The 27,624-nt window shown below is 41.6% G+C and overlaps 1 long non-coding RNA gene across 1 annotated transcript; it reads right to left on the reverse strand.

Annotated features, from left to right (window-relative positions):
- Positions 1 to 465: 465 nt before the first annotated feature.
- Positions 466 to 19,345, reverse strand: LOC115462344. Its single transcript, XR_003940827.1, has 3 exons — positions 19,335 to 19,345; positions 3,314 to 3,320; positions 466 to 567 (listed from the first exon to the last, which is right to left on the reverse strand). It is a non-coding gene; the product is annotated as an uncharacterized LOC115462344 (long non-coding RNA).
- Between the last annotated feature and the right edge of the window lie 8,279 nt (positions 19,346 to 27,624).

The following is a 27,624-nucleotide window of genomic DNA, read 5'->3' on the forward strand; positions in this document are numbered from 1 at the left end:
TAAGCCCCCTTTTCAACTTAGAATTAACACACATCACATTAAAGAATATGCTTAGACAGTTCTGCGTATAAATTCGAATTAATGCCAATTAGTATCAATAATTGATTATTAAGTGGCAATTATTAGTGCTGATTGATGTTAACTAATTAAGGGGGTCCTTTTACCAAGCTGTGGGAAAGAGGGCCCTGCGCTAGCAGCAGGAGCCATTTTTCCCATGTGCCAGGGCTCTTTTTACCACAGCTGGTACAAAAGCCCCCAGCACACATGGCCATGTAGTAAGAGAATTCTTACCACATGACCATGCAACAGGGAGCCCTTACCACCATCGATTGATGCGGTGATAAGGGCTCTCGTGCTAACCTGATGGTAACCGAGTAGCATGCGGTGATGCCAGATTACCACCAGGTTATCACCGTGCAAGCCGTTTCTGGGGGTTTTCTTTTTCTCCCGGAAATGGCACACGCTCAAGGTGGGACTATTGCCAGCGGCTGCGTTGGGCCGACAGTAATCCCAGAAGAGCGAGCTGTAAGTCCGTGTTGGGATTACTGCCGCTCTGTAAAAGGGCCCCTAAGTTGTTTGTGCAAATCCAGAATATGACTGGATTTGCTTATGCAACTTAAGTTGTGCTATATAAAGTCCGGGGGTTAATGCCTCCTCAAGACGCTAACTGTGAAAGAACCTTTCTGTGAAGTAACTTACATTTAACATCTGCAAGGACATACTGAACATGCTTCCAACAGCTAGCACAAAGTATTTGCAATTACCATGTCTTAATTTTTGCTATTATAGTGCGACAAGTTGGAAAGGTTTGGTAGGTCACTATTATGCTGGATTGAAGGAATCAATTACCCATTCTCCACTTCAGAGAACAGTGGACCAATTAACTCGTGATTTTGGACCCTATACCCTGGAGGCTTGTCTGGACAGCCTGAAGGACTACTTTTGGCATATAGTACTAAGTTTCAATAACTTTATTATAAATTCCTTTTGTGAATGTTTATATATCTCTCTCAAGCTAAGAAGATGGGTCTTCCTTCTGATGGGACCTGTCTCAAATGTCAGACACTGGAGGCTTTGTATAAGCATTGTATTTGGGATTGTCCTAAAGTGCAACAATTCTGGCAACACCTTTGGAGATGTCTAAATGGCATTAATCAACGTGACTGGGTTCCTACCCCACAAATTTGTTTGTTGGATGATACATCTGTGATCATGGAGGTCTCTAGTCTCTTTCTCCTTAAGGCAACCCTGATTGCAAAATATTGTACTTTACTTCAATGGATTTGGCCAGATCCTCCAAAGTTACTTCAATGGCATAATCAAATGCACAAACTCCTCACCATGGAGCATATGTAACATAACATACTTTTTGACTATCTGGTTGCCCTACTTAAATTCTATGAGTATGCGTGTTCATTCAGTTTACTTGAATTCCTTGGAGATATAACACTCAGAGACTTGTTAATTTGAACTACGACAATGCTTGGCCATAGGGTATTCAGAAGTACTATTGATCTAAGAGAGGGTATACAAGAGAAATGGGATTGGGTGGGGTGGGAGGGTGCTGTGGGATGAGTTTTTGTTCTGATTAAGATATGTCATTATTGCTGTGAATGATTCTTTGTTATTATGGTATGCCAATAAAAACAAGGTTTTCATAAAGTGAGACAAGTATGAAAACTTATTAAAAGGGCCTGTAAGTTTCCTCCTAACCAAAATGCGACCCCAGGAATAAATATATTTTGAGCAGATTAAGGTGGTTATTTTAGATGCTCTATTCCTGTTTTGGACAACTGACAACCAGCATTTAGATGTCCATATTGCATGGACATTCAAATCCCAATTTTACAAAGGTAGAATATGGATGTCTAAAACTATAGAATGTCCATAGGGCAAGGGAGTGTGGTCTGGACATGTTTTGTGTGGGAAGGGTCAAACAACGGATATCCATCTCTGATTGCAGAAGTGGAAGGGAAATCCATGTCCAAAAAGAAGGACGTCCATATTTGGACATAGTACTTAGCACATCCAGGTGCTCCGATTGAGCACTTTTCCACTGGAAGGAGTGTAAGGGAAGTCACAATAGGTATTTTTTGTTCCAGAAGGAGGTGCAATTAAAAAAATATATATATCAGAAAAAAAATTACAAACTTACAACAGGATTTGAATCTGTGACCTGGATTTCTGCACTGGCTCTTGGTCTACTGTTCTACCCATTGAACTATGCCTCCATCTGGAGTGCTTATATTGCCATTGTATGATTCTCCTATGCTAACACAAAAATGTCCATGTCTTTTGTTGTGCTCCATTCATAGTTTGGACACTTCAGTTTATAAAATGGATGCTCATGCTGGATGTAGCCAGCACTTGGACATCCATTTCTCATGTATTTTAGAAGAGGCTGTATGTCAGCAGATCCTCTTCTAAAATACATGAGAAATGGATGTCCATATCTGACGTAAACACTTGGATGTCCATATTCGGAGCTGGATTTACACTCCTAAAATGTTTGCTCCTAATTTATTAGCATAATTTATGCTCCTAAATTATGAGCATAATCTATTTGGGGGCATAGAGTTTGCTCTTACTTTAGAAGCATAAATTTAGGAACATAATCTTTATAGAATAAGGTCCATAAGGGTCTTTTTACTAAGGTGCACTAACAGATTCAGCATGTGCTAATGATTAGCATGTGCTAAATCATAAGACACCCATAGGAATATAGGACTAGATTCTATATATCACATCTAAAAAATCAGCACTGAAAAAAAACACCTAGGCGTGTTCTTTAAACTATGCCAAAAGTTAGGCACGGTTTATAGAATACACCTAGGCGTATATGCCCAACACCCGTTTTCTGTGACTTTATTTAGTCATACACATTTATGCCAATGAAAATCTGGTATAAATGCTGACGCCTAAATTACACGCACAACGGGCATATTCTATAACAATGCGTGTAAATTCTAGGGACATCTATGGCCTTCCCATGACATGCCCATGACAACTCCCCCTTTTCAGAACCACATCTTAGAATTTACGCACATCATTTTATAGAATACGCTTAGACATTTCTGTGCATAAATTCTAATTAATGCCAATTAGTGTCATTTTGTTTGCTAAGTTCAATTATCAGTGCTTACTGACTTGTTAAATTAATTAAGTTGCACATGCAAATCCAGAATATGTCCAGATTTGCATGTGCAATTCAATTCACACTATATAAAATCCAAGGATAATGGGCTTCTTATCATTTAGCACACGCTAATCATTAGCATGTACTAAATCCTTTAACGCAACTTAGTGAAAGGACCCCATAACTTGCAAATTACTGCAAGTTACATTGGGTCCCTGCTTTACTAAGGTATATGCATTGACACCAAATCTATGGCTGATGTAATTACAGTCACCTAACCTTTATATATGTTGATATCAAGTTATACTAGTATTATAAAAGTACACTAGGTTCCTTTACAGAATAGGCTGCTACTTCATGGCCTTAGTGGAGGTGACCAGTTATATAATTATATCCTAAATATACTCAACATTTCCTTCCAGCAGCAACTCATAAATAGATACCTTGATACCCCATCCTCTACAGTCCACGCATGCATAGAGAGGACACAGATTAGATAGATATGGAGATTAAATACAATCCAAATCGTGCCTATGGTATTCCTACTTTTAAAAACTTGAATATCTTTAGCTATGGTCAGAAGTTATATAGAATGACCTTACACCAAAAACCTTCGGAGTGAGAATAGACAGAACTATAATTTTTATGGGGGAGTATCTTAAAGACAGCAGCAAGGATTAAATCCTGCATGAGCCTGCTAGCTGAGCCAGCTGAAGTACAGCTCTTGTCTTTTTCATATTCAGTAGCAGAATACTATATACCGGTTTGATATAGGCTACAACTTCTGGCGTCCAGTCATTATATACGTACATCATATCTAAAAATAACACCACTGCCTGGCTCCCAGGCTTGCTAGAACTATCGTATGGCACAATGACCTATTTAACTCACCTGCTTTCAACACAACATCCTTATGGAGCAGCTTGCATTACTAGGATGTATTTGCAGCCACTTTTTGGAATTAAAAAATGGGTTTTATTGGAAATAAAGAGCAAATCCCTTGTTCTAATTGCATTCATTGCCCCAGTGGATTTAATTTATCATGTTTAGTGGACTTTGCCAAATACACTCAAACAAGCCAAGGAATATGGGATGCCAGTCTTCACTGCTGGGGTAATACATATTGCACACTAATTTCTTCAATACAAATATATCCATGATTATAGTATTGACATGAACAAATTGACAATTTAATGTAATACACATCAGAGCATTTGTGATATTGCATTCAATTGCAGATGAATGATTTTAGAATGCAAAGAAATGCTTTCAAACTCATTTGATTGTAAGTTAAATTAACTACATTGTCCTAAACAGATTTTAAAACCCACAAAATTTTACATTATATATATGCAGCTATGCGCATCACATTGTTTGTATCCCTCTAAAGTCATTTAGTTGTACATCCTCAAGATTCTATTACTTTCCTCTTGATCTCAAAATTACATAAACGTTCTTCAGCTCCTAATGTAGAGTTCCTTCTGCACTGATGACTGCTGAAATATTTTTAAGCAATTAGTAAAAGAACTGACAATGTGACTCACAAGTCTCCACTAAATAAAATGTGCAACTAGATTTAGAAGTTGAACTCAGACTCAAATCCTGCTTGACCCAGAAAAAGCTGACCTGGGTCAAGTGGTCTCAAATCTAGTTAAAATGTATCCATCTATCTCTAGCCTGAGAGTAAACAAAATCCAGGTCTTCCTGTGGAATTGAGTGGTTCCCAAGAAATTGTCAGAAACCAGTTGTTGCACCCAGTCCAATTCTCTGTCCCTCCCAAGATCTTCTGCTCATTCCTGTTCCCATGGAAATAATATGCTTGGTAATAAACATTATCCTGCTTATTTTCGAATGAGAAGGACGGCCATCTTCCGACACATATCGGGAGATGGCCAGCCTTCTCTTAAAGCCGGTCAAATCGGTATAATCGAAAGCCGATTTTGGCCGGCTTCAACTGCTTTCTGTCGCAGAACCGGCGAAAGTTCAAGGGGGCGTGTCGGCAGTGTACAGAAGGCAGGATGGAGCGTGGTTAAGAGATGGCCGGCTTCGGCCGATAATGGAAAAAAAGAAAGCCGGCTCTGACGAGCATTTGGCTGACTTTACTTGGTCCCTTTTTGTTCACGACCAAGTCTCAAAAAGGTGCCCCAACTGACCAGATGACTCCCCCAGTGTCACCAACCCCCTCCCACCCCCCAAAAAAATTAAAAAAACATTTTTTTGCCAGCCTCTATGCCAGCCTCAAATGTCATACCCAGCTCCATCACAGCAGTATGTAGGTCCCTGGAGCAGTTTTAGTGGGTACTGCAGTGCACTTCAGGCAGGCGGACCCAGGCCCATTCCCCCCTACCTGTTACACTTGTGGTGGTAAATGGGAGCCCTACAACCCCCCCCCCCCCAAAAAAAAAAACACTCCCCACAACTGTACACCACTACCATAGCCCTTAGGGATGAAGGGGGGCACCTACATGTGGGTACAGAGGGTTTGGGGGGGATTTGGGGGGCTCAGCACACAAGGTAAGGGAGCTATGTACTTGGGATCAATTTGTGAAGTCCACTGCAGTGCCCCCTAGGGTGCCCGGTTGGTATCCTGGCATGTGAGGGGGACCAGTGCACTACAAATGCTGGCTCCTCCCACAACCAAATGCCTTGGATTTGGCCGGGTTTGAGATGGACACCTTCCATTATCAGTGAAAACCAATGGCGGCCATCTCTAACGCCAGCGATCTCTAAGAGCAGGCCAAATGTTGAGATTTGGCTGGCCCCGACCGTATTATTGAAACGAAAGATGGCCGGCCATCTTGTTTCGATAATACAGTCGGGTACGCTGCTTGACGGGGCCGGCCTTACAGATGGCCGCCCTTATAGATGGCCGGCCCCGTTCGATTATAGCCCTCAATGTCCTTTAAATATTGACCCCATTGTCTTTTGAAATAATTTTTTTATAATGGTCAAACTCTCTACCCTCAAGCAATTACAGTTAATACAAAATACAGCAGTCAAGCTTCTCTAGAATGCCCATAGATGTTAAGGATGGGCAGCCAAAAAAATGTCATTATCATTTTTTTCTAGGTTTTTTGTTTTGGAATGAATACCTCAAGAGAGTGCACTCTTTGCACTTAAACAGTACGCTGTACGCACTATGGGGTCCTTTTACGAAGCTGAAGTAAGCACTAACGTGTACTTACTACAGCGTAAGAGGGCTTACCAGGAGGCACACTGATGCATCCAGTGGTGTGCTGGTAAATGTTTAACAACAGGCTCTCTCCCCGGTCCCCCTCTGCACCCCCCCCCCCCCAAATTGCAGAGCTGGCTATAGCCAGGGAGAGAGCCTGGGGGGAGGGGGGAGGTGGCAATGCATTCCTCCAGGAAAAAAGATTAAATGATCCCAGGTTCCAATCTAATTCATGTTTAATGTGCGATAAAATGCCATAAATAAGTAAATAAATATAAACTTTTAATGTTGAGCACCTGATTCTCAAAGTGAACTTATTCCAAACACTATAATGAAAATAAAATGATTTTTTTCTACCTTTGTTGTCTGGTGACTCTTTTTCTGATCATGCTGGCCCAGTATCCGATTCTGCTGCTATCTGTCCTCTTAACTCCGTTTCCAGGGCTTCATTTCCATTTATTTCTTTCCTTTCCTCCTTTCTTCTTCATTTCTGATCCTCAACTTCTGCCTATTTTCTTCATCCATGTGCAGTTTTTCTCCTCTCTTCCTTTCCCCTCATCTCATCTCCTTCCTCACTCTTCCCTCCCCTCCATCCATGTCCAGCATTTCTTCTCTCTCCCCTCCTTTCCCCTGCCCTCCATCCACCCATGTCCAGCGACCCTTCTCTCCCCCTGCCCTCCATCCACCCATGTCCAGTGACCCTTCCCTCCCCCTGCCCTGCATGCACCCATACCCAGCGACCCTCCTCTCCCCTGCCCTGCATGTACCCATACCCAGTGACCCTCCTTTCCCCTGCCCTCCATCCACCCATGTCCAGCAGTGACCCTCCTCTCCCCTCCCCTGCCCTGCATGCACTCATACCCAGTGACCCTCCTCTCCCCTGCCCTGCATGCACCCATACCCAGCAACCCTTCTCTCCCCTCCATCCACCCATGCCCAGCGACTCCCGACTCCCTTCAGCGAATTCTCCTCCCTCCCTCTAGATCCGGTCCCTCACCGACTCCTTGTCCTTCTAATTCTTCGGTGCAGGCAGTCATTCCTGCCCGCTGCCAGCGCTAACTCCCCCCCCCCCCCGCTGTTGGTTCGCACTTCAAAATGGCCACCGAGACTTCAGCAGAAGTCTCGCGAGGCCGCCTCTGGAAGTCTCAGCGGCCATTTTTAAAGCGGGAATCGGCAGCGGGGGATAGTCAACTGGCAGCGGGCAGGCAAGACTGCCTGCCCCAAAGAATTAGAAGGACAAGGAGTTGGTGAGGGACTGGATCCGGAGGGAGGGAGGAGGGAGGGAGGAGAGCCAGAGCCGGCTCGTGATTTTTAACAACCGGCTCGCAAGTCGGTAGAACGTTTAACAACCGGCTCTTGCGAGCCGGTGCAAGCCGGCTCCAGCACACCACTGGAAGCATCCCACAGTAGAATCCTGATTTGCATATGGTACCCACATGCTAAAAAATACATTCTATTTTTTGGCAGAGGGGGCATGTTTGGGGGTGAAGAATGTATGTGTGTGTGTGTGTGTGTATGTATGCTAATCAGTTAGTGCAGTCACACTGCCATGCACTCATTAGCACATGATTAGCAGAAGAGCCCTTACCACCTACAAAATAAGTGGCGGTAAGTGTCCATGCACTAATAGCTATGCACTAATGGCAACACTAGCATATGGCCATTAATGCCGAAATAGAAAATCACCATTTTCCGATTGTGGTAAAAAGTAGCCGTAGCATTTGGAAAAGATTTGAATAAGGGCATGCTAAAGTCATTTTTTTTGCTGCAGCTTTGTAAAAGGGCCACCACATGAAAGAAGTCACACTTTTCTTAAAGACTGTGTACTCTGTTTTCAATAATGCATGCATATGCAAACCGTCATATGCTCCCTTTACACAAAGGGGTCATTTTACTAAGGTGAATTAACAGATTTAGCACACACTAACAATTAGCATGCACTAAATGATAAGATGCCTATAGGAACATAATAGGTATCTTATCATTTAGAATGTGCTAAACCTATTAGAGCACCTTAGTGAAAGGGAAAAGGGAAATGGGACTTGATATACCGCCTTTCTGTGGTATTTTGCAACTACATTCAAAGTGGTTTACATATATACAGGCACTTATTTTGTACCTGGGGCAATGGAGGGTTAAGTGACTCAAAAGGACCCAATAGTGTGCATTCTTTAAGTAGCGTGCACATTGTTATCATTGAATGACATTTCATCACAAACAGCCTATCCCCAATAAATGTGATCATACAAATCCCCTACTTGCTGATCAGCACTGGTTACCAATCTCCTTCAGAAAAAAATGTAAGATCATTATGTTTACTCAGAGCTCTTTATTTACAATTCACAAAGTACTTAGTTATCCTATTTTGGAATTCCCAGCAAGACATGTTTTGACTATTTGTTCACCTGCATGTATATATGTTGATATCACGCATTGTACCAACTTCACTTATATGTCTCCTTCAATGTGGAAATCACTTCCACCTTCTCTTAGGATGAAGCCTTCTTTTCTAGAAATTCATTCCTGATTTAAAAAAAAACTAAACTTTTATTACTCAAGTTATTGGGGCTTTGGGCAGTTGATGTTTTTTTTTCTTAATCTTCTTTTTTCAGGGGCCAGCCATTGTGGGTTAGGTTCTAAGCTGTTGTCTAGTATTAGCTATTGAGTTCAATTTTGGTCTAGACCTGTTTCAATGACCACATGACTACTGGAGGAATTAAGGTATGACCCCCCCCCCCCTTACTCCCCCCATAGTCACTGACCCCCTCCTGTCACCTAATGATGTAAAATAAAAAAAACAGTACCTACTAGCCTCTATGACAACATCAGATGTTATGGTCAGTCCTATAAGAACAGCAAGCAGATCCTTGCACTAACCTAGTGGTTGGTGCAGTGCACTGCAGAGAAGCCCATATCACACTCTAACTGTTATACTTGTGGTGGAAAGTGTGAGCCTTCCAAAACCCACCCATAACCTACTGTACTCACATATTGGTGACACCTGCAGCCATAAGGGCTATTGTAATGATGTACAGTTGGGTACAGTAGGTGTTTGATGGGTTTTGGAGGGTTCACTATATAATACAAGGAGGTAATGGTGAGGGAGGGAAGGAAGGAAGGTGAAAAGAGCACAATACACTAGTGCCAGGGAAAAATGCACTCGGGTCGTGGCAAGGTATCAAAAAGATGAAATAACAATGTATTCTTGTAAGACATACAGGATAATCATGATGTAGTGGGTAGTGAAAGGAAGGCTTCTTGAGAAAAAAAATAAATCTTAAGCCAGAGCTTAAAAATGTTGTGATGATTCTAAACATATGTCAAGTGGAAGGGAGTTCCATATAGAAGGAGCTACAACCCTAAAATTGGAGGATCAGGTAAAATGAGATTGTATATGACAACTGAGGGAACAATTAGTAACTGTTGTTGGAAAGAATGAAGAAGACCATTTGTAATATAGGGAATCAGAAAACTATGTCAGAATGAAGGTAGGCCTATACAGATTATCTGGTGATCAAAAAATTCTATTTTAAATGAGACATGATAGAAAAGGGAAAAATAATGCTCTGCTATAGGGCCTCATAGGTGATGTCACATGGACCAACCACTCACTCATTGTTTCCATCCTAAAGGGATGTATCCAGGGGACGGTCATCGAGTAACAGCTCAGCTCCATGTGCTCTGTGCTTTCTGATACCTGCAGATCTATCATGTTCACCTACTCTGAGAAGAACTTTCCCTTGCAGGACATGAGCTGCTGTTTTGGAGACATTACAAACCTCCCTATGCAGGTACTGGCAGAGATTGTAAAATTGCAAACTGTATGTTTAATTAGCTATTGCAAACACATCTAGTGGGAAAGCTATAAACATTGGTAATTTATACATTGAGGTTTCTGAAGTTGATGTCAGCTGAAAACGTTTAGGACTGTACAATGTCTATGCATGCCATTTTACAAAACTGGCTGCAATGCGTTTAAGGGAATGACTGGTAGCTGTAAACAATTTTAGGTGGCCTATCCATCGATGCCAGCCATTTTACAATTGGCAGTAAACCTTCAGTGATGAATATACTTCTCAGCTTTCTAATATGAACTGTATGAAGCAGCTGTGGTGCCTAGCCCATGTGCTTGCTCAAAATACATGCTGGACCCAATTGCTTGCCCAGTGAAACATAATTAACAACACTGTGCACAGCTGTGTGATGTGTATGGCTCCCTGATAGCCATTCCAATCCTAGAGTCCATATAGGGAGGCACTGTGGTGGGAGATGGATCTCTATCAGGCTTTTTTTTTAAAGAGAAGGATGCCCATCTTTCGACACAAATTGCAAGATGGACGTCCTACTCACAGGGTCGCCCAAATCGGCATAATCGAAAGCCGATTTTGGGTGTCCCCAACTGCTTTCCGTTGCGGGGATGACCAAAGTTCCCGGTGGCATGTTGGCAGGGCCGGCCCTAGGGTTTCTAGCACCCTCCTGCAGTCTGTTAGTCAGCGCCCCTACCCATCCAGAGGCGGGATCACTATGGCTCCGCCCGGGTCAGGTGCAGCACTAAACAGCAGTCTCTGACAAAACAAGGGTCCAGGCTCTGCTTTGCTGTCTCTGTCTGAGCCCTCTCTGGGCAGAGGACAGAGGTTAGCTGAGCTCCCACAAGTTATTTCAGAGCCAGATTCAGTTGGAGGGGGGAGGGGACTGGACAGAGAGCTGACGGCTTTGGAGCCAGACTGAGATGAGCAGCAGAGATTAGATACTCAGCTTGCAAAGTGACGCCCTTGAAGGCAGGCGCCCTCCTGCAGTGCTTACCCTGCTTACCGAGTTTGACTGGCCCTGCGTGTTGGAGATGTAGCGAAGGTGGGACTAGGGCATGCATAACACATGGCTGTCCTCGACCCATAATGGGAAAAAAAGGGTGTCCCTGATGAACACTTGGACAACTTTACCTGGTCCTTTTTTTCTTATGATCAAGCCACAAAAAGGTGCCAGAAGTGACCAGATGACCACCAGAGGGCATCAGGGATGACCTCCCATTACTCCCCCAGTGGTCACTAACCTCCTCCCACCCCCCCCCCAAAAAAAATGTTTTAATATTTTTTGCCAGCCTTAAATATCATACCCAGCTCCATCACAGCAGTATGCAGGTCCCTGGAGCAGTTTTAGTGGGTGCAGGGCACTTCAGGCTGACGGACCCAGGCCCACCCCCCCTACCTGTTACACTTGTGGTGGTAAATGTGAGCCCTTCAAAACCCACCAGAAACCCACTGTACCCACATCTAGGTGCCCCCCTTCACCCATAAGGGCTATGGTAGTGGTGTACAGCTGTGGGGAGTGGGTTTTGGAGGGGTTTGGGGGGGGAGCTATGTACTTGGGAGCTTTATCTGAAGTCCACTGCAGTGCCCCATAGGGTGCCCGGTTGGTGTCCTGGCATGTCAGGGGGACCAGTGCACTACGACTGCTGGCTCCTCCCATGACCAAAGGGCTTGCATTTGGTTGTTTCTGAGATGGGCGTCCTTAGTTTCCATTATCGCCGAAAATCAGAAATGACCAAGTCTAAGGATGACCATCTCTAGGGATGACCTAAATTTCAAAATTTGGGCATCCCCAACTGTATTATTGAAACAAAAGATGAACGCCCATCTTGTTTCGATAATAAGGGTTTCCCTGCCCCTTCGCCGGAATGTCCTGCAAGGACGTCCTCAGGAAAACTTGGGCGCCCCTTTCGATTATGCTCCTCCACGTGTACTTGTTCCTCCAGAGGTTTGGCATTACTTGATGTGAGTTGTTGACACCATCAGGGAGTAGGTAACTTATGACTGTCCTTCTCCTATTTCACAGACTCCAGAGTGGAGCAGAGGATCCAAGGGATTACATCTAATAGCTCTACTACCCAATTCTAGGATCCTGAAAGGGAACTTTAAAACAATACAGGAACGTAAGACCTTTGAAGTCAAAATGATTAAATATTTTGACACCCACCAGACAGGACTTAACAAAGATCTGGGGTTTCTAGCCCAATACAAAACATAAAATTGTATTGCTTTGTAAATTGTATTGCTCTCCTGTCTCCATGACTCTCACCTATCCATCCCCATCCTGTTAGACTGTCACTGAAATGCTTTGATGTTTCACTCATCTCCTGTCTCCAACGCCCTATTTTCAGCTTAGTCGCTAATACACTGAAAGTTTCCAACATCCTACAGGAGTTTATAGCAGGGCAGAGGGAGTCTGGGGGATGATACAAGCTGACCAGTGTATTGCATCAGTTCATGTCATTGTTGCTGTTTAATGTAATGAGGGGAGGGCAGGAATTGTGGTGATAGACATGGTGGTGCACTCTGTGGCATGTCTGCACTGTGATACTGTACTGTCCACCCTGTCAATATGCTATGACCCACACTGTGAGGAGGTTGGGTACATGTGTGTGCTCCAGCATGATAGGTGTGTAGGTTGTCATGTTTAGTGATGTATATGCAAGATTGTGCACACTGAGTTTGCTCACCTTCCTGCTGTGGCCTGCAGAACCCTGCAAATTCCCTCACAGAACAACGACAAAAAAAGCAAATCAATTCAATTATTATCAGGGAAGAACTGGTAAACAAACAAGAGGATCCTAGGTTACATTCATTATCATGTAGCCTAGAATGGATAAGGGAAACTGATATAAACTAAAATTAAAACTAAGCAACAATATAGGGAGGGAAGAAAAGTGAAAAGAGCTGTTTAATGTAATGTAACTGTTCCTCATGTTAGAAGACCAGGTGGGCAAAGTACTCTGTTTCCCTGTCAGAACCCTTCCTCTCTCTCTTCTGGCCTCCATCTCCCATGTGCATATGAGGAACCTGTAGAGGGCACAGTATATATTGGTAAAGGGGCCCACAGGCACAGGACTAGCCTGGTCGCTGCTGGGAGGGGCAGAAAATGCACAGCAAGAAATTAGGCATTTTCTGCTACAAACAGGGACTCTATGTCTTGCACTAAACATTTTGCACTGCACTCTGTGTTCAGTGCTATAGGTTTTGCACCTTGCACTAGGTGTAAAACAAACAGAGCTGGCTGTGGGTGCAAAACATTTAGCACTAAGTGTCTTGCACTCAAGGGTGGCACCATACATTTTGCACCCAGACCAAGGAAGATAGGGGAAAGAGAAAGGGGATGGGACTTGATATGCTGCCTTTCTGTGGTTACAATTAATGCAAATGTATATATTATATACAGGTACTTATTTTGTACTTGGGGCAATGGAGGGTTAAGTGATTTAGCACTATGTTTTGCACACAGTTTGTACTGCCACCACAGGCTAAACGTTTTCCCCTGCTTATACTACATAAACACCTGGGATGATGTGAAGATCTCATGTACGCTATATACTTGTCCAGTGAGGGCAGAACATGCTGATGTAGGCTCCTGAGATGTTTTCAGCTTCACGGGCACTCTTGAGTACAAATGTTAATTTATATGTTTCACGTTCAAAATTTTGACAGATCACCTAGATTCCCACTTTGACAAATTATCTAAAATGGTACTTAATATAAAATAATAGAAAACAGTACAATACACCAAACATAACATGCTTCTCATGTTTTTATTAAATACACAGTATTATAGACTTGGCACATTCTTCTGCGTTCATTTTTTTCCCAAAGAGTCTCAGTTTTCCTCAGTTCCTGCAGGAATGAATTACATTCAGTTAGCCCTGCCATCACAAAACATATATGCCCACATCTTTGCTAGATGATATTGGCCAATAGCTAGAATATGCAATTGATGAGAACCCTCAGATCATATCAGAAGATACTGAGGGGCATCGTCATTAAAGTTAGACTTTTATATTTCACTCTCTGGAATACTACATAAGAACATAAGAAATAGCCATACTGGGTCAGATCAATGGTCCACCTAGCTCAGGATCCTGTTTCCAACAGTGGCCAGGACAGGTCACAAGTACCTGGCAGATACCCAAATAGTAGCCACGTTCCATCATACTAATCCCAGGTCAAGCAGTGGCTTCCCCCGTGTCTGTGCTGCAAACTAAAGTTAAAACTCTAAACTGGTACTTCCTGTGACTATCAGCTCTGCTCTACACTGATGCTATGATAAACTCTAGAATAGTCCCTTAACTGCTAGTGTATGGAACTGTAATAGACACTTTAAATGCTAAACAAAGAAAACCCTATTCCTTAAACTGACTTTGCTTAATAAGTAGAATAACTTAAACATATAGACACTGATATAACCTATTTAGCTCTAAATCTACCTTACCCAAATTTAAAAACAATTTCCCAGCAAATAAATTAACAATGAAAGGGGAAATGGGACTTGATATACTGCCTTTCTGAGGTTTTTGCAACTACATTCAAAGCGGTTTACATATATTCAGGTACTTATTTTGTACCAGGGGCAACGGAGGGTTAAGTGACTTGCCCAGAGTCACAAGGAGCTGCAGTGAGAATTAAACTCAGTTCCCCAGGATCAAAGTCCACTGCACTAACCACTAGGCTACTCCTCCACTCTACAGGAAGATTTTTTTCCTGCTCTGAAAGTGCAGTAATCCAACCTTGAGATATAGATGAATTTTCCAGGTTTTAGTAAACTGGAGATTAGATTACTGTCACGCTTTGTATTTGGGGTTTCCAGTGCAGAGGCGTAGCTAGGTGGGGCGCCAGGGGAGCAACCGCTCTCCCAAACTGACTTCCAGTGGTGCCGGCATCTATTTTCAGGTGGTCTGTTGTGCCTACCCAGTGCATGCATGTGGATATGTAATCCGCTGTCCGCACCCCCTGGCGTCACAACCTGGCTACGCTTCTGTTCCAGTGATGACATAAAAGCCTACTGTTCTTTTTGGTGGATTATATCCCAGCAACTGAAAGCTATATATCTAGAGTTTGGCTTATCTTTGTCTTGCCTATGACAGCAGAGAAGGACATGATGCATATCTAGTCTTCCCAAGCCACTTCCTGGTACTGTGCCATAAATCCCATGTAGTTACACATTTCTTTAACCTTTTTCTAGTTTTCTTCAGGCATCCTCACACTCCAAGATTGAATTCTCTAGTAACATAAGGAATATATTACTGTTATAAATTCTCAGTTGGAGTTGTTTATCAGTGGCAGATGTCAATTCAAGGTTGCAAAGCTTTTTAATAAAGGCCTCTATTATTTTAGTGTTGCTTTCTGCCCAATGCAAGCGTATGCATGTTTGAATGAAAGAGGAAATCCTTGATTTAGGAAGGATTATTTGTTTTGCTATTGAAACCTTGTATTAGTTTTTATGGTATTAGTACAAACTGAGCTGAACTTATTTATTTTGAAGATAATGCTCAAAACCATTCTCTTGCGTAAATCAGCATTCTACCAATAGAAATAGTCACTTTGAAAACTGCCTGCCCTTCAGGCATGTAAAATTATGCACATTGTTCTACATTTGTAATTACCTATATTTCAAACATCATGGGTTCTTTCAAAATTCAAAGTCCATACGGTGTTCTCTTCATCTGAAAATATTCAAGCAGAGTGGGATAATGTAGATTTATAAGAATTAATTTATTTATGTTAAAAATCTTTTATTCCTCAGTATCTCCAAATCTAGGTGGTGTACAAAAAAACACACATAAAGGCCCTTTTTATTAAAAAGCATTAAGCCCTAATGCTTAGCACATGAAAAACAGGCTACTGCAAAGCATTTAGTGGTATATTGCTTGTTATAATGTGCTAACTTGTGTGTTAGCTATTTTTAAAAAACATATTTGTGAGGGTGTCATGGACAAAGAATAGCTCAAGCTTTATAAGGTCACACCTACAGCCGGAGATCTCATAAGATATAACACTAGTGCTCAACGCAGATTTCAATTTTAAAATATGCAACAGCTATAATGAAGACAGCTTGATCTGACTGCAGTGGTGACTCATTTCACATGAGTTACTTCTGTTCATGATTCACCAAGGGTCTTTGTGGTGTTGAAACTGATAAAGTGCAGCTATTTATTTATTTAAATATAGAAGATAAAAAAAAAACTCTGTAGGTTATAATGTAAATTAAGTTAAAAACTGACCGATGATCTTGGTGAATCATAAGCAAAAGTAGCTCAGTGAAACGAGTCACCACTGAGGTCGGATCAAGCTATCTTTATTATAGTTGTTACATATTTTAAAATTGAAATCAGCGATGCACAAAGAATAGACATGGAAGCATTAAACAGCCAGCACGTTTGCATCAGTGTGCACTAACTAGCTAACACTGAGCTAACATGGGAGAACTTAGCAGTTCCTAAATAAGAGGCAGTAAGAGCTCCCACATTAACATTTCCCAGATAACACATGTTAATACAAATATTAGCAAAAAAAAGGAGGTGAAAGACCTCACGCACCATGAGATATAGAAAACAAAGTGAGGATAAACCAAGGAGGAATACCAAAACTTTATTAAGGGTTTTCAAGAAACGACCCGACACAGACCATACTCCATTTTCCACGGAAAAGAGATTGAAGGAGGCATTGTATTGCTTAATAATTGAGCATAAATTCTCATCGGTGTATTTCTTTACACTGCTACACCTGAGATTGATTAAGACCCCTGAGACAATTCTTTGGGCTGAAACACGGCCGTGTCAGGTCGTTTCTTGAAAATCCTTAATAAAGTATTGGTATTCCTCCTTGGTTTATTCTCACTTTTTTCTATAATACAAATATTAGCCCATGACCTAAAAAAAAATTTAAAAATGCTTTTAATTTTGCTGTACTGTAACTGGGCTTAGTGTGTAAGAAAGTCCTGTGTTAAGCCCAGATTCTAAAGCCCTTTAGTAAAAAAAAAGACCCATAATTAAAATCAAGCTACATAAAAAACATGATATCTTTTTTCCTTAATTGTGCCATGTCCATCCACTGTTCTTAATCCTTATCACTTTCCATATCCTCAAGAGGAGGTTCCTGTGGTAGATCATGTAATCAATCCTTAAAACTCAAAATATTAACCCAAGGTTCAAAGGCTATCTCTTACCCCTAAAATCATCAGATTTAACACAAAGAATGGGTACCCAACTGCAAGATATAAATGCAAAAACACAAAGCAACTGGAAGATATAAATATCAAATAAGCATAAAATGCAACCTTTTTAACTGCAATAATCACATAAATATAAACATTTAAAAATATTGTGGGAACGGCAAGGATACAGTTGAAGTGTTAAGGCACTAGAGTGGGCACCTCGTGACCTAGTAACATCACAGGAAGTTCTCCTCGAACACCAATTTGAAGGTACCCTTCCTGCAGTATCCTCCAAGAATAGCAAGGATCCAGTTGGAGTGTGCAGACGCTACAGTGGGCACCTTGGGACCTAGTGATATCATAGGAAGTCTCCTGGAAAACCTATTTGAAGGACCCTTGCCACAATACGGGGGTGCATGGCTTTGGACATGTGCCTAAAGGAGCATGACCAAAGGGGCAGGTTCCACCCCTTTGGAGCTACTGAAGAGCGTGGAGCATGAGATTCTGCTCCACTCCATAATAGTGGGGAAACAGAGAGGTGGAGGGAAGAATAAATTACCACAGCCGGTGGACATAAGGGGACCTATTGACATACGTCTTCAAATGGCGACCTCTGTCAATTCAACCGTTAATGTGAGCACTCTTTCTCTCTCTGATGTTTCTCTTTCCTTGGGATTCAATCCCTGCCCCCACAACCAACTTTGATAGTAGCAGGAAGTTTCTTTATTTATGATGCAATATTTAAAATGGATAAGAACTTCCGAGACACACTCAGGCATATTTTTGAAAGAGAAGGGGACCCATCTTCCGACACAAATCGGGAGATGGGCGTCCTTCTCTCAAGGTTGCCCAAATCGGCATAATCGAAAGCCGATTTTGGGCATTCTCAACTGCTTCCCATCAGGGGGATGACCAAAGTTCACGGGGGCATGTCAGCAACATAGCGAAGGCGGGACTGGTGCGTGACTAAGAGATGAGCGTCCTCGGCCAATAATAGAAAAAAGAAGGGTGTCCCTGACGAGCACGGCCGACTTTACTTGGTCCATTTTTTCTTGCGACCAAGCCGTGAAAAGGTGCCCGAACTGACCAGATGACCACCAGAGGGTATCAGGTATGACCTCCCCTTACTCCCCCAGTGGTCACTAACCCCTCCCACCCTCAAAAAAAAACCTTAATTTTTTTTTTGCCAGCCTCTATGCCAGCTTCAAATGTCATACTCAGGTCCATGACAGCAGTATGCAGGTCCCTGGAGCAGTTTTAGTGGGTGCAGTGCATTTCAGGCAGGTGGACCCAGGCCCATCCCCGCCTACCTGTTACACTTGCGGTGGTAAATATGAGCCCTCCAAAACCCACCCGAAACCCACTATATCCACATCTAGGTGCCCCCTTCACCCATAAGGGCTATGTTAGTGGTGTACAGTTGTGGGAAGTAGGTTTTGGGGGGCTCAGCACCCAAGGTAAGGGAGCTATGCACCTGGGAGCAATTTGTGAAGTCCACTGCAGTGCCCCCTAGGGTGCCTGGTTGGTGTCCTGGCATGACAGGGGGACCAGTGCAATACGAATTCTGGCTCCTCCCATGACCAAAGGGCTTGGATTTGGTCGTTTTTGAGATGGGCGTTCTCGGTTTCCATTATGGCTGAAAACTGGGGACGACCATCTCTAAGGTCGACCATCTCAACGTTTAGGTCGATCTAAATGTTGAGATTTGGGTGTCCCCGACCATATTATCGAAATTAAAGATGGACGCCCATCTTGTTTCGATAATACGGGTTTCCCCGCCCCTTCGCGGGGCCGTCCTGCGAGGATGCTCTCATGAAAACTTGGGCGCCCCATTCGATTATGCCCCTCGCTGTCATTATATAGTAAATTTACTCAGGAGACAATTGAAAAAGCTTGCTGAACATGATACAAAGTTAATTGCTGCTCAAAAGAATTTGGAGAAATTAGAGTCTCAGGTAAGTCTCCTGTGTCAGTAGTGGCATCCTCTGTGAAGGATAAAGTTAGAATATACATGCAAATAAAAAAAAACCTAGAAAATGTTGCACAAACATGTATTCTGTGGCATTTGAATTTTCCTATAGCTCATTATTTATCCGCCTTGGAGCTTTTTAAGATATATATGAAATATGTATTGGAATTATGCTTTGAGATTGCAAATATAAAATCTACTTATCATCTTCCTAAAGGAGTAAGATTAATTAACCAAGAGGGTGAATATGATAATTTAAATTCTACAGTTGCTCTTCTCCTGCTTTTACAAAACTAGAACTGCTAAACTAAACCTTACTCACACTGATACCTGTTCCTTGATACCTCCTGCCAACCTCTGTTAAAATTACAATTAAATTTAAAACTGTTTGAAGGCTTGTCAAGAGACCTCAAGGTGTACACGCCCACTTACTCAGTTACTTCCTTTCCAACTGTCCACAAACAGCTACATTAGAATGTTTAGCAGGGAGACTCAGCAAGTATGTGTGACACCCTCAACATTCCACAGTATCTGAACTACATTTACTTTCACATATTAGCAAAAAAAAAAACCAAAAGAAACAACTTCCACGGTGAGCTTACAATTACTTTTTTTTTTTTAACTAATTCTTTTTAACACCCATTTACATATGCATTTAATATGATATAAAATAAAAGAACGAAGGGATTGTTGCATGTGTTGAGGGGCATTTTCGAAATAAGGTCTAAATCTGACTTTGGATGTTTTGCGGAAAAAATCTAAAAATCCAGTAGCAAACATAGCCATTTTCAAACCTGAAAAACATCTTTTTTAATGGCCATTTTCAAGACCTTGTTGTACTCAATGTGTCTATCATTTTGGACCATTTTCAATAATATAAAAAAAGTCCAAGTGAAAAGCAGACAACAACAACAAGCCATTGGGACGTATGGGGGGGGGGGGGACATCATTCTTAGTAGACTGACCACACAGACATCCAAGCAGAACTGTGAGGCACCCTAGGGGGCACTGCAATGGGCTTCACATAAAAAGTCCCAGGTACACATCTCACCGTTACCCCCTTATATGGTATATAGAGCTGTTCAAAACCCACCAACAACCTACTATACTCAACTGTACACCATTACAATTGCCCTTATGCCTGTAAATTTCACCTATATGTAGGTACAGTAGGTCTTTGGTGGGGTTTGGAGGGCTCACACTTTCCACCACAAGTGTAACAGGTCCCCTTCTCTACAGTGTACTGCACCAACCACCAGACAACTCCAGGGACCTCTTGCTGCTGTAATTGGACTAGCCTTAACATTTGAAGCTATCATAGATCCTGGTATGTACTGTTTCTTTTACATCTTTGGGGGGGTAGAAGGGGGTCAGTGACCATTAGGGGAGTAAGAGGGGTTCATGCCTTAATCCTTTCAATGAGCATGTGGTCAGTTGGGTCACCTTTTTGTGACTTAGCTGTTATTAAAACAGGTTGGACCCAAAACATCCAACTTTTAGCCCTGGACATTTTTACTTTGTTCCATTATGGCAGAAAAATGTCCAAGTGTTAGGAACACCCAAATCCTGCCCCCGACATGTCTCCTTGTGATTTGGATGCACTTTAGATGAACTGCTTAGAAAAAATCTTAAAATGCGTTTTGAAAATAGTGATTTGGACGTTTTGGGGGGAAAATGTCTAAATGCCACTTTGTGCCACTTTTTGGACATTTTTCTGTTTAAACAATGAGCACCAAAGTCCTAATTTAAGGTGGAAAACTCAAACTGTTATAGTAATAGATACACCAGAGAAATTTGGCAATAGAATGAGAATTCATCATAAATGAAAAAAGATATTCGGAGAGTGCACAGAATGAAGATCCACCACAGGCACTCCATTAAAAGTAAAAGGCCTCTATTCACTAATGTGTGGTAATCTGCATTTATCTTAATACAGGCAACTCATGCATTACTTAAGGCCTTATTCAACGAAGAATCAGAATTTGCAATTACTGCACATTAATTTCCCAAACTGCAAAACGTCTGCATTAACGGTCGGGGATGTTCACAGCAGTACTCCAATCAGTTAATGCCGAAGAAATGTCATTACTGCAGTTTAACTGCTTTACAGATAATACTATGCAGTTAACTATATCTGTTGAGGCGCTGTTAACAGCACCATATTTCTACGTCAATCCCTGATGGTCCAGCATTGGACCACTGGGGCATGGCCACAGCCAATATGGAAGTACCTGCATATAATGTGTACAGTTCTCTGTACATCTAGTAGCGCTATAGAAATGATTAGTAGTAATAGTAGTAGGCCACGACCTCTCACCCTAGCCTCGTGTACCACTTTTACCTGGTCTAACTCCTTTGACCTCTATGTTCCCTTTAAGTTCCCCCTCCCCCTTATTGTTTATTAAAATGTTTTCATGTGTACTAGGTTGACTTTGAATCATGCCTGTATTATATGAATATTTACTGTAGCTGTGTTTTTTTTAATTATTTATTTATGATTTTCCTTTTACATTATGCATATACATAAATCAGAAATACAGAAAATAATATTCAATATTGACATTAAAACAAGAAAGAAAAAAAGATATTCAATTATTAGACCACAACAATTTCAGATCCAAGATCAAGGAAATATTATTTAACAAGAAGAAAAAAAAAAAAAAAACCAAAGGTGGAAGGATTCTCCATATATGCAGCCGGTCATTAGCTTCCATTCAGTACATGCTTCACTATTCTTTACTCATAACAAGTTGCTGAAGTTTCTCAGGTTCAAAAAAATATATAAGTCTGGGAATTAATTATTACGACACATCTACAGGGATACTTAAGTAGGAAGGAGCCCCCAATACTAAGTAACCGGGGTTTCAAAGCTAGGAACGCCTTCCTCCTTTTCTGAGTATCTATAGATAGGTCAGGGAAAATCTGAATTTTAGCTCCTAAGAATTCTTCATTAATATTACTTAAGTATAACTTAAATACATTATTGCGGTCAAGTTCAAATGCAAAAGTCACCAACATGGTAGTTCTCTCGGTTATTAATTCAAGTGAATCCTGAAGAAATTCTGTTAAATTCAATTGTGGGGTTTCCCCCACAGCGGAACGAATACCAGATATATATTGAATCTTTATGATTGGAGGCAAATTGTCCGCTGGAATATGTAAATTCTCTTTCATATATTTTCTAAGCATCTCCAAGGGTGCAACTAAAGGAGATTTAGGAAAGTTTAATATCCTTAAATTATTCCTTCATAGCTGATTCTCTAAATGTTCTATTTTCCTGAACTGAATAGACTTTTCCTTGGAAATCAAAGAAGAAAAAGTTTTCAAAGTTTGTACCTTGTTTTCCAGAGTTTCCATCTTAGTGTCCTGAGCTTCAAACCTGGCCTTGAAATTATCCTGATTAGATTTAAACTCTGTAAGTTGTACTTGCGTTGTTGTAGGAATATTCATCAAAGTAGCGTTCATGCATTGAATAACATCCCATACCATCTCCAGGGTGACCACAGCAGGTCTAATTTGTTCCCGGAGGCCTCCCGCTGGCATCTCCTGCACTGACAAATTAGCAGACAGAGCAGAAGAAATCTGCCCTGACTGTCCTGCTATTCCCGCTGGAGAAGAGGTTGCAACGGGGCCTCCTGCTACAGCGCCAGGGACTAAACCCTCCTTGGAGCTCCCATGGTGCTGTTCCACCGACGTCACCATCCCGCCAACGGGCCTCGGAGGTGCTGTGTTTGGAGGGGGACTCAAAGAAACCCCCTCACAGCTTTGCTCCGACGTTGGTAACGGAGCGATCGAGGCACCGATGGGGAGTCCCGGCGTGCGAACAACCACCGCATCCAGCGTTCCCTGTCGCATGGTGGAAGACTCCACCCAACTCAAGGAGGTGAGCACAGGGGGCTTCCCCTTTCTTTTCCCCTTAATGGGAGCTGGAAAGGCCCAGTGTTTCAGAGGAGCTTTTGGAATTCAGGAGGAGCTCACACACACGTCCACCTCAGACGGCCATCTTGGATCCGATCTACTGTAACTGTGTTTTAATGCATACTGTTTTATGAATGTTTTTCTTCACTATCACTGTATCATACCGTTATTAATATAACTTGATTTGGCTATTTGAAAGTTAACTATGATGTTGTAATTAATAATTTAATTTAAAAGCTTATGTTCTGCCTTCTCATGTATCCGGTAGTACAGGGCAGATTACAGTACTAGATATATCATATACACTAGAAAATACAAATGAAAAAAAAAGCAATTAAATAGTAAAATACAGTATAGAAATAAAACAATAAAAAAACAAGACAAAACAACCTGTGAAAGCAATAAAAACTAGAGCCTTAAGCTGCTTAATATACCCCTACAATCTACTCTGCTGATATTTGAACATTTCATCATGATTATACTGTCACTATATAGTAAATTACCAATGAATGATTACATTTGTTGTACATCTCCTTAGGCCAATTTCTTTAAAAACAAAAAGTGGTTTAATAAATCTTAAATAAATAATTAGCAGCCTTCTTAGCAGGCTCAACAAAGAGATTAGGGAACAATTGATTCTTTCACCCCCCACCAGAATAATAATCACAATACCTGCTTGTCTTTCACTAAACTTTGGAGTCCTTTTACTAAGCTGTGGTAAAAAATGGTCTTTCCCATGCACTAAGGCCATTTTTACCACAGACAATAAATGGCCAATTTTCCTATTTGTTTTAATTAATGGCCATGCACTTAGTTTGCCTTTAGCACACAGCCATCAAAAATATTAGCACATGAACACTTACTGACACCTATTTTGTAGGCAGTAGGACTCGCATGCTAATCCTTTGCTGATTAGTTACTGTAGTAATGTAGATGCACTAACTGGTTAGCATGGAAACACCTACTCTTTGCGCCCAGACGTACCCCCATACAGAAAAATTTGCACGTACAGATCCACAATTTTTAACTTGTGATAAGCTAGCACTAGCGCTTACCCCAGCTTAGTAAAAAAACAAAAATCCCCTTAGGGCCCTGTTTACTAAGCCATGCTATAGGCATGCTAGCATTTTTAGTACATGCAAAAAAGTAATGCATGCTAAATGCTAGAGACACCCATAAGAATAGGTGTTTCTAGCGTTTAGAGCAAGCTATTTTTAGTAAGGCTGAAAATGCTAATGCACCTTAGTCAACGGGGCCCTAAGGGCTTCTTTTATAAAGTCATGCTTGCGATTCCCGCATGGCAAATGAGAGGAAGCACATAGGTATTGAATGGGCTTCCTCTCATTTGCCGCACCGAGAATCGGTAGTGTGGCTTTGTAAAAGAGTCCCAATGTTTCCTTCCAGATTAAATAAAAATGTAGTTTATAAAACAAAACCCACTTACATGAATTGTACATGTCTTTAAAATAAACAAAAAAGAAAGCTTAAGGAATTTCTCCCACAAGTCTTCTGCTGATGGAATGGCTGGGGCTAAGGGTGCTGCAGAAACAACATTCACAAGTCATTATGCAATAGTGACACCTAGTGGCCAGATTTAATGTTCATGATTACAGGATTGTGGAAGGAGCACAAGTGGATGATTCAAGGCCGATTGTCACTGCAATAGTAGACTAAAGTACATTTAGAGGGGGTTATATAAAATATAGGAGGAAAAGTGCAGGTGATTGCAGACAAGTCAGCTTCCAGCACTGGTTCCAGCTGAGCTGAAAGTCCAAAGGAGCAGGTGGAAACATCTGGGTCAAAGACAAGATCAATAGAAAAACTAGGGATAGAGAGAAAGGAACAGAAAAATAAAATCTCCTCATGCTCCTGACAGCCTCTTTGGCTCTGAGTTTTCTTCCCTGTATATGCACATGCCTTTGCCTGCTGCTTACTAGCCTTCATTTCGATGGGGTGATTTTTAGTCAGCTGTCTCAATTGTTTTGGCACAGGCAAAAAAAAAAAAATCCTTTAAAAAAAATGTTACACTTCATCAAAGTGTATCATGAGACTTCATAGTAATTATCTCAATGACCGTTCTGATGTGCCACAGTTGGCAGAGAAACAGACAGTAGGGGGTGTATTAAGAAGAAAGCCAGTGTTTCATGTGGAAAGCTGGCAAACCTCTCCAAGCTTCTGTCAACAACTCAGCGGTCGATCCAATGCACTGAGTGCTGATTATGCTCTTGTTTCTGTAGGAAGTAAACAAGGAAAATGAATTCCATAGCACAACACAGCCTCTTTGTATCTTGAAAATGGTGTGACTGGAACCAGGCCAGCCACATCGAAAGTTTGGCCATTTAGGTCATCGGTGCCTCAGTCCTGACAGGAGCCTTGATTGCTGCATGGATTTGGCATTTAAATCTTTCTGGGACAGCTACTCAGCAAATGAAGGCATTGATTGGTTGTTGGGTCAGTGTAGCCATAAGGGTGCAGAGCAAGGTCCTTTAGACATAGACTAATGGATTAGCTACAGAACCAGGCCCACTGTAGGCTGTATTTTTTGTAAGTAACTTCATGACTGCTTTCCAACTTGGCAGGGATTCACTTCCTCTAAAGCTAGCTTCAGAGATTTCTTGTTATCAATAGTACACAGCTCAAAGGATTAGATACCGAGAGCTCTGCAATTTAATGAAAACAGCTGTTGAAACAATTATGGCAAACAATACTTTGCATGAAGAACTATTAATTAAGTAAAATTATGCAAAAAAAGTATATTTTTTCTATTGAAAGCCATCTGAACCAATTGCCAGAAACTCAGCCATAATCTATGCCTGATTGAATAATATCAGCCCTGACAGCTCATAACAGCATATATTAATATGTTTCTGGTTAATAATTATTGAATCTTGTTTTCCCACAGTGCAGTCCAAACTATGGCTTTGATTTTGACAACTAATTGGTAACTGTAGAAATCCCTTTGGGATATTTTTCTCACCTACATTTCTTCCAGTATTTACAAGATTCAGGTCCAAGGATCTAAGGCCTACAGAATTTCCCGCTTTCCTCCTTTCTTATGCACTGGACTGCTTCTCCAGATTTTCTCCTAGTTCCTTGCTCGAACTTTAAAAGGGATAACCATGGCAGTCTGCTGTAATAAAAATGACAGAGGCAGGTGCTATCCTATAGACCATGGGTTGTCATTAATTTATAAGTGAGGGCCACTTCGGCTCCAAAGTGACTAAATGACAGCCAACAATATCTTCACACACTGGCTACTGCTGGCCAGCATCTGCCAGTGACATCATGTTCCCAGCAGTCTTTCTCTCTTTCTGTTTATCTCTCTCTCTCAGCTCCCCTTGCCTTATGCCTCCAGTTTCTATCACTGCTAAGCTCTCCCCACCTGTATCTCCACCGTGTGCTACCACTCCCCTCCCCCACCCCATACACACTATCATCAGTATTCTACATTTTTGTTCCCACCCATCTCCACCAGGTGCACTGGAGTCCCAGGGTCTTTCATCCTTATCACTTTTGTGAAAACAAAGACAACCACACCAAGAAAAACAAAGTAGGAAAAAAAAAACATTGATAAGAAATCAACAAATATATCTTGAGAAGCAGGTAGTTTACAAAGGATTTATATAACATGCATTTAGTTAAACACAAGGCATGTTTTGTGTGTAGTCACAGGAGAAAATTAAAGGGACCACTGGCACAAATTGGGGGCCTCCCATACCTCCTCTCCCAGGAGAACTTATGATCCCTGGTAGTCCAGTAGATTTCCCTCCACTCCCTCTCCAGCCTGCACGTAGGGATAAAATGTAAAAATAAAAAATAAAAAAAGTCCCACCCTGCCAAAGCCCTGCCCCTTACAGAGTATTGGGTCAGATTGGGTTAGGTCAGTCTCATTCCCCTTTCCTAGGACCAGTACTTACCCTTAGGGGTCTAGTGGCGATAGGGGCAGGAACAATGAGCCTCAGTCACTCCTGCCATGGCAGCTGTCTTATTCCAAATGGTCTACTACTAACTTGTCACCAGTGTTCATGTTTACCCTAATCTTTAAAATTAACTTTATTTATAATTTTATCTTTAAATATTTTGGTGCTCAGTATAAATAAATGCATACCACATGAGGTTCAATCACCTTTTGTTGCACTATATAATCCATCATTGCACCCCCCCCCCCCCCCCCCCCCCACCTCCTGTCTTTTGCTGGAGTATCTGCTGTTATTTTAAAGATTGTCTTGCTGATATTTTCTATAAATCAGTTATTTTAAAATAAACTTATGTCACTTCCTTAGTTCACCTTTACACTCCACAAGAAATTCTTAACACAATCACTTAGCTTTAAATGGTGGTGTCTGTTGGTGAATGACTTTGGTGATCTTCTCCTCTGTGGATCCGTGATTCAAAAATCTGTTTCTCTCCCAACTTGTTTCTCTCATAACATTAAACGTTCTCAACACGGTA

The sequence above is a fragment of the Microcaecilia unicolor genome, chromosome 2 (assembly GCF_901765095.1).
Source record: "Microcaecilia unicolor chromosome 2, aMicUni1.1, whole genome shotgun sequence".
Classification (NCBI taxonomy): Eukaryota; Metazoa; Chordata; class Amphibia; order Gymnophiona; family Siphonopidae; genus Microcaecilia; species Microcaecilia unicolor.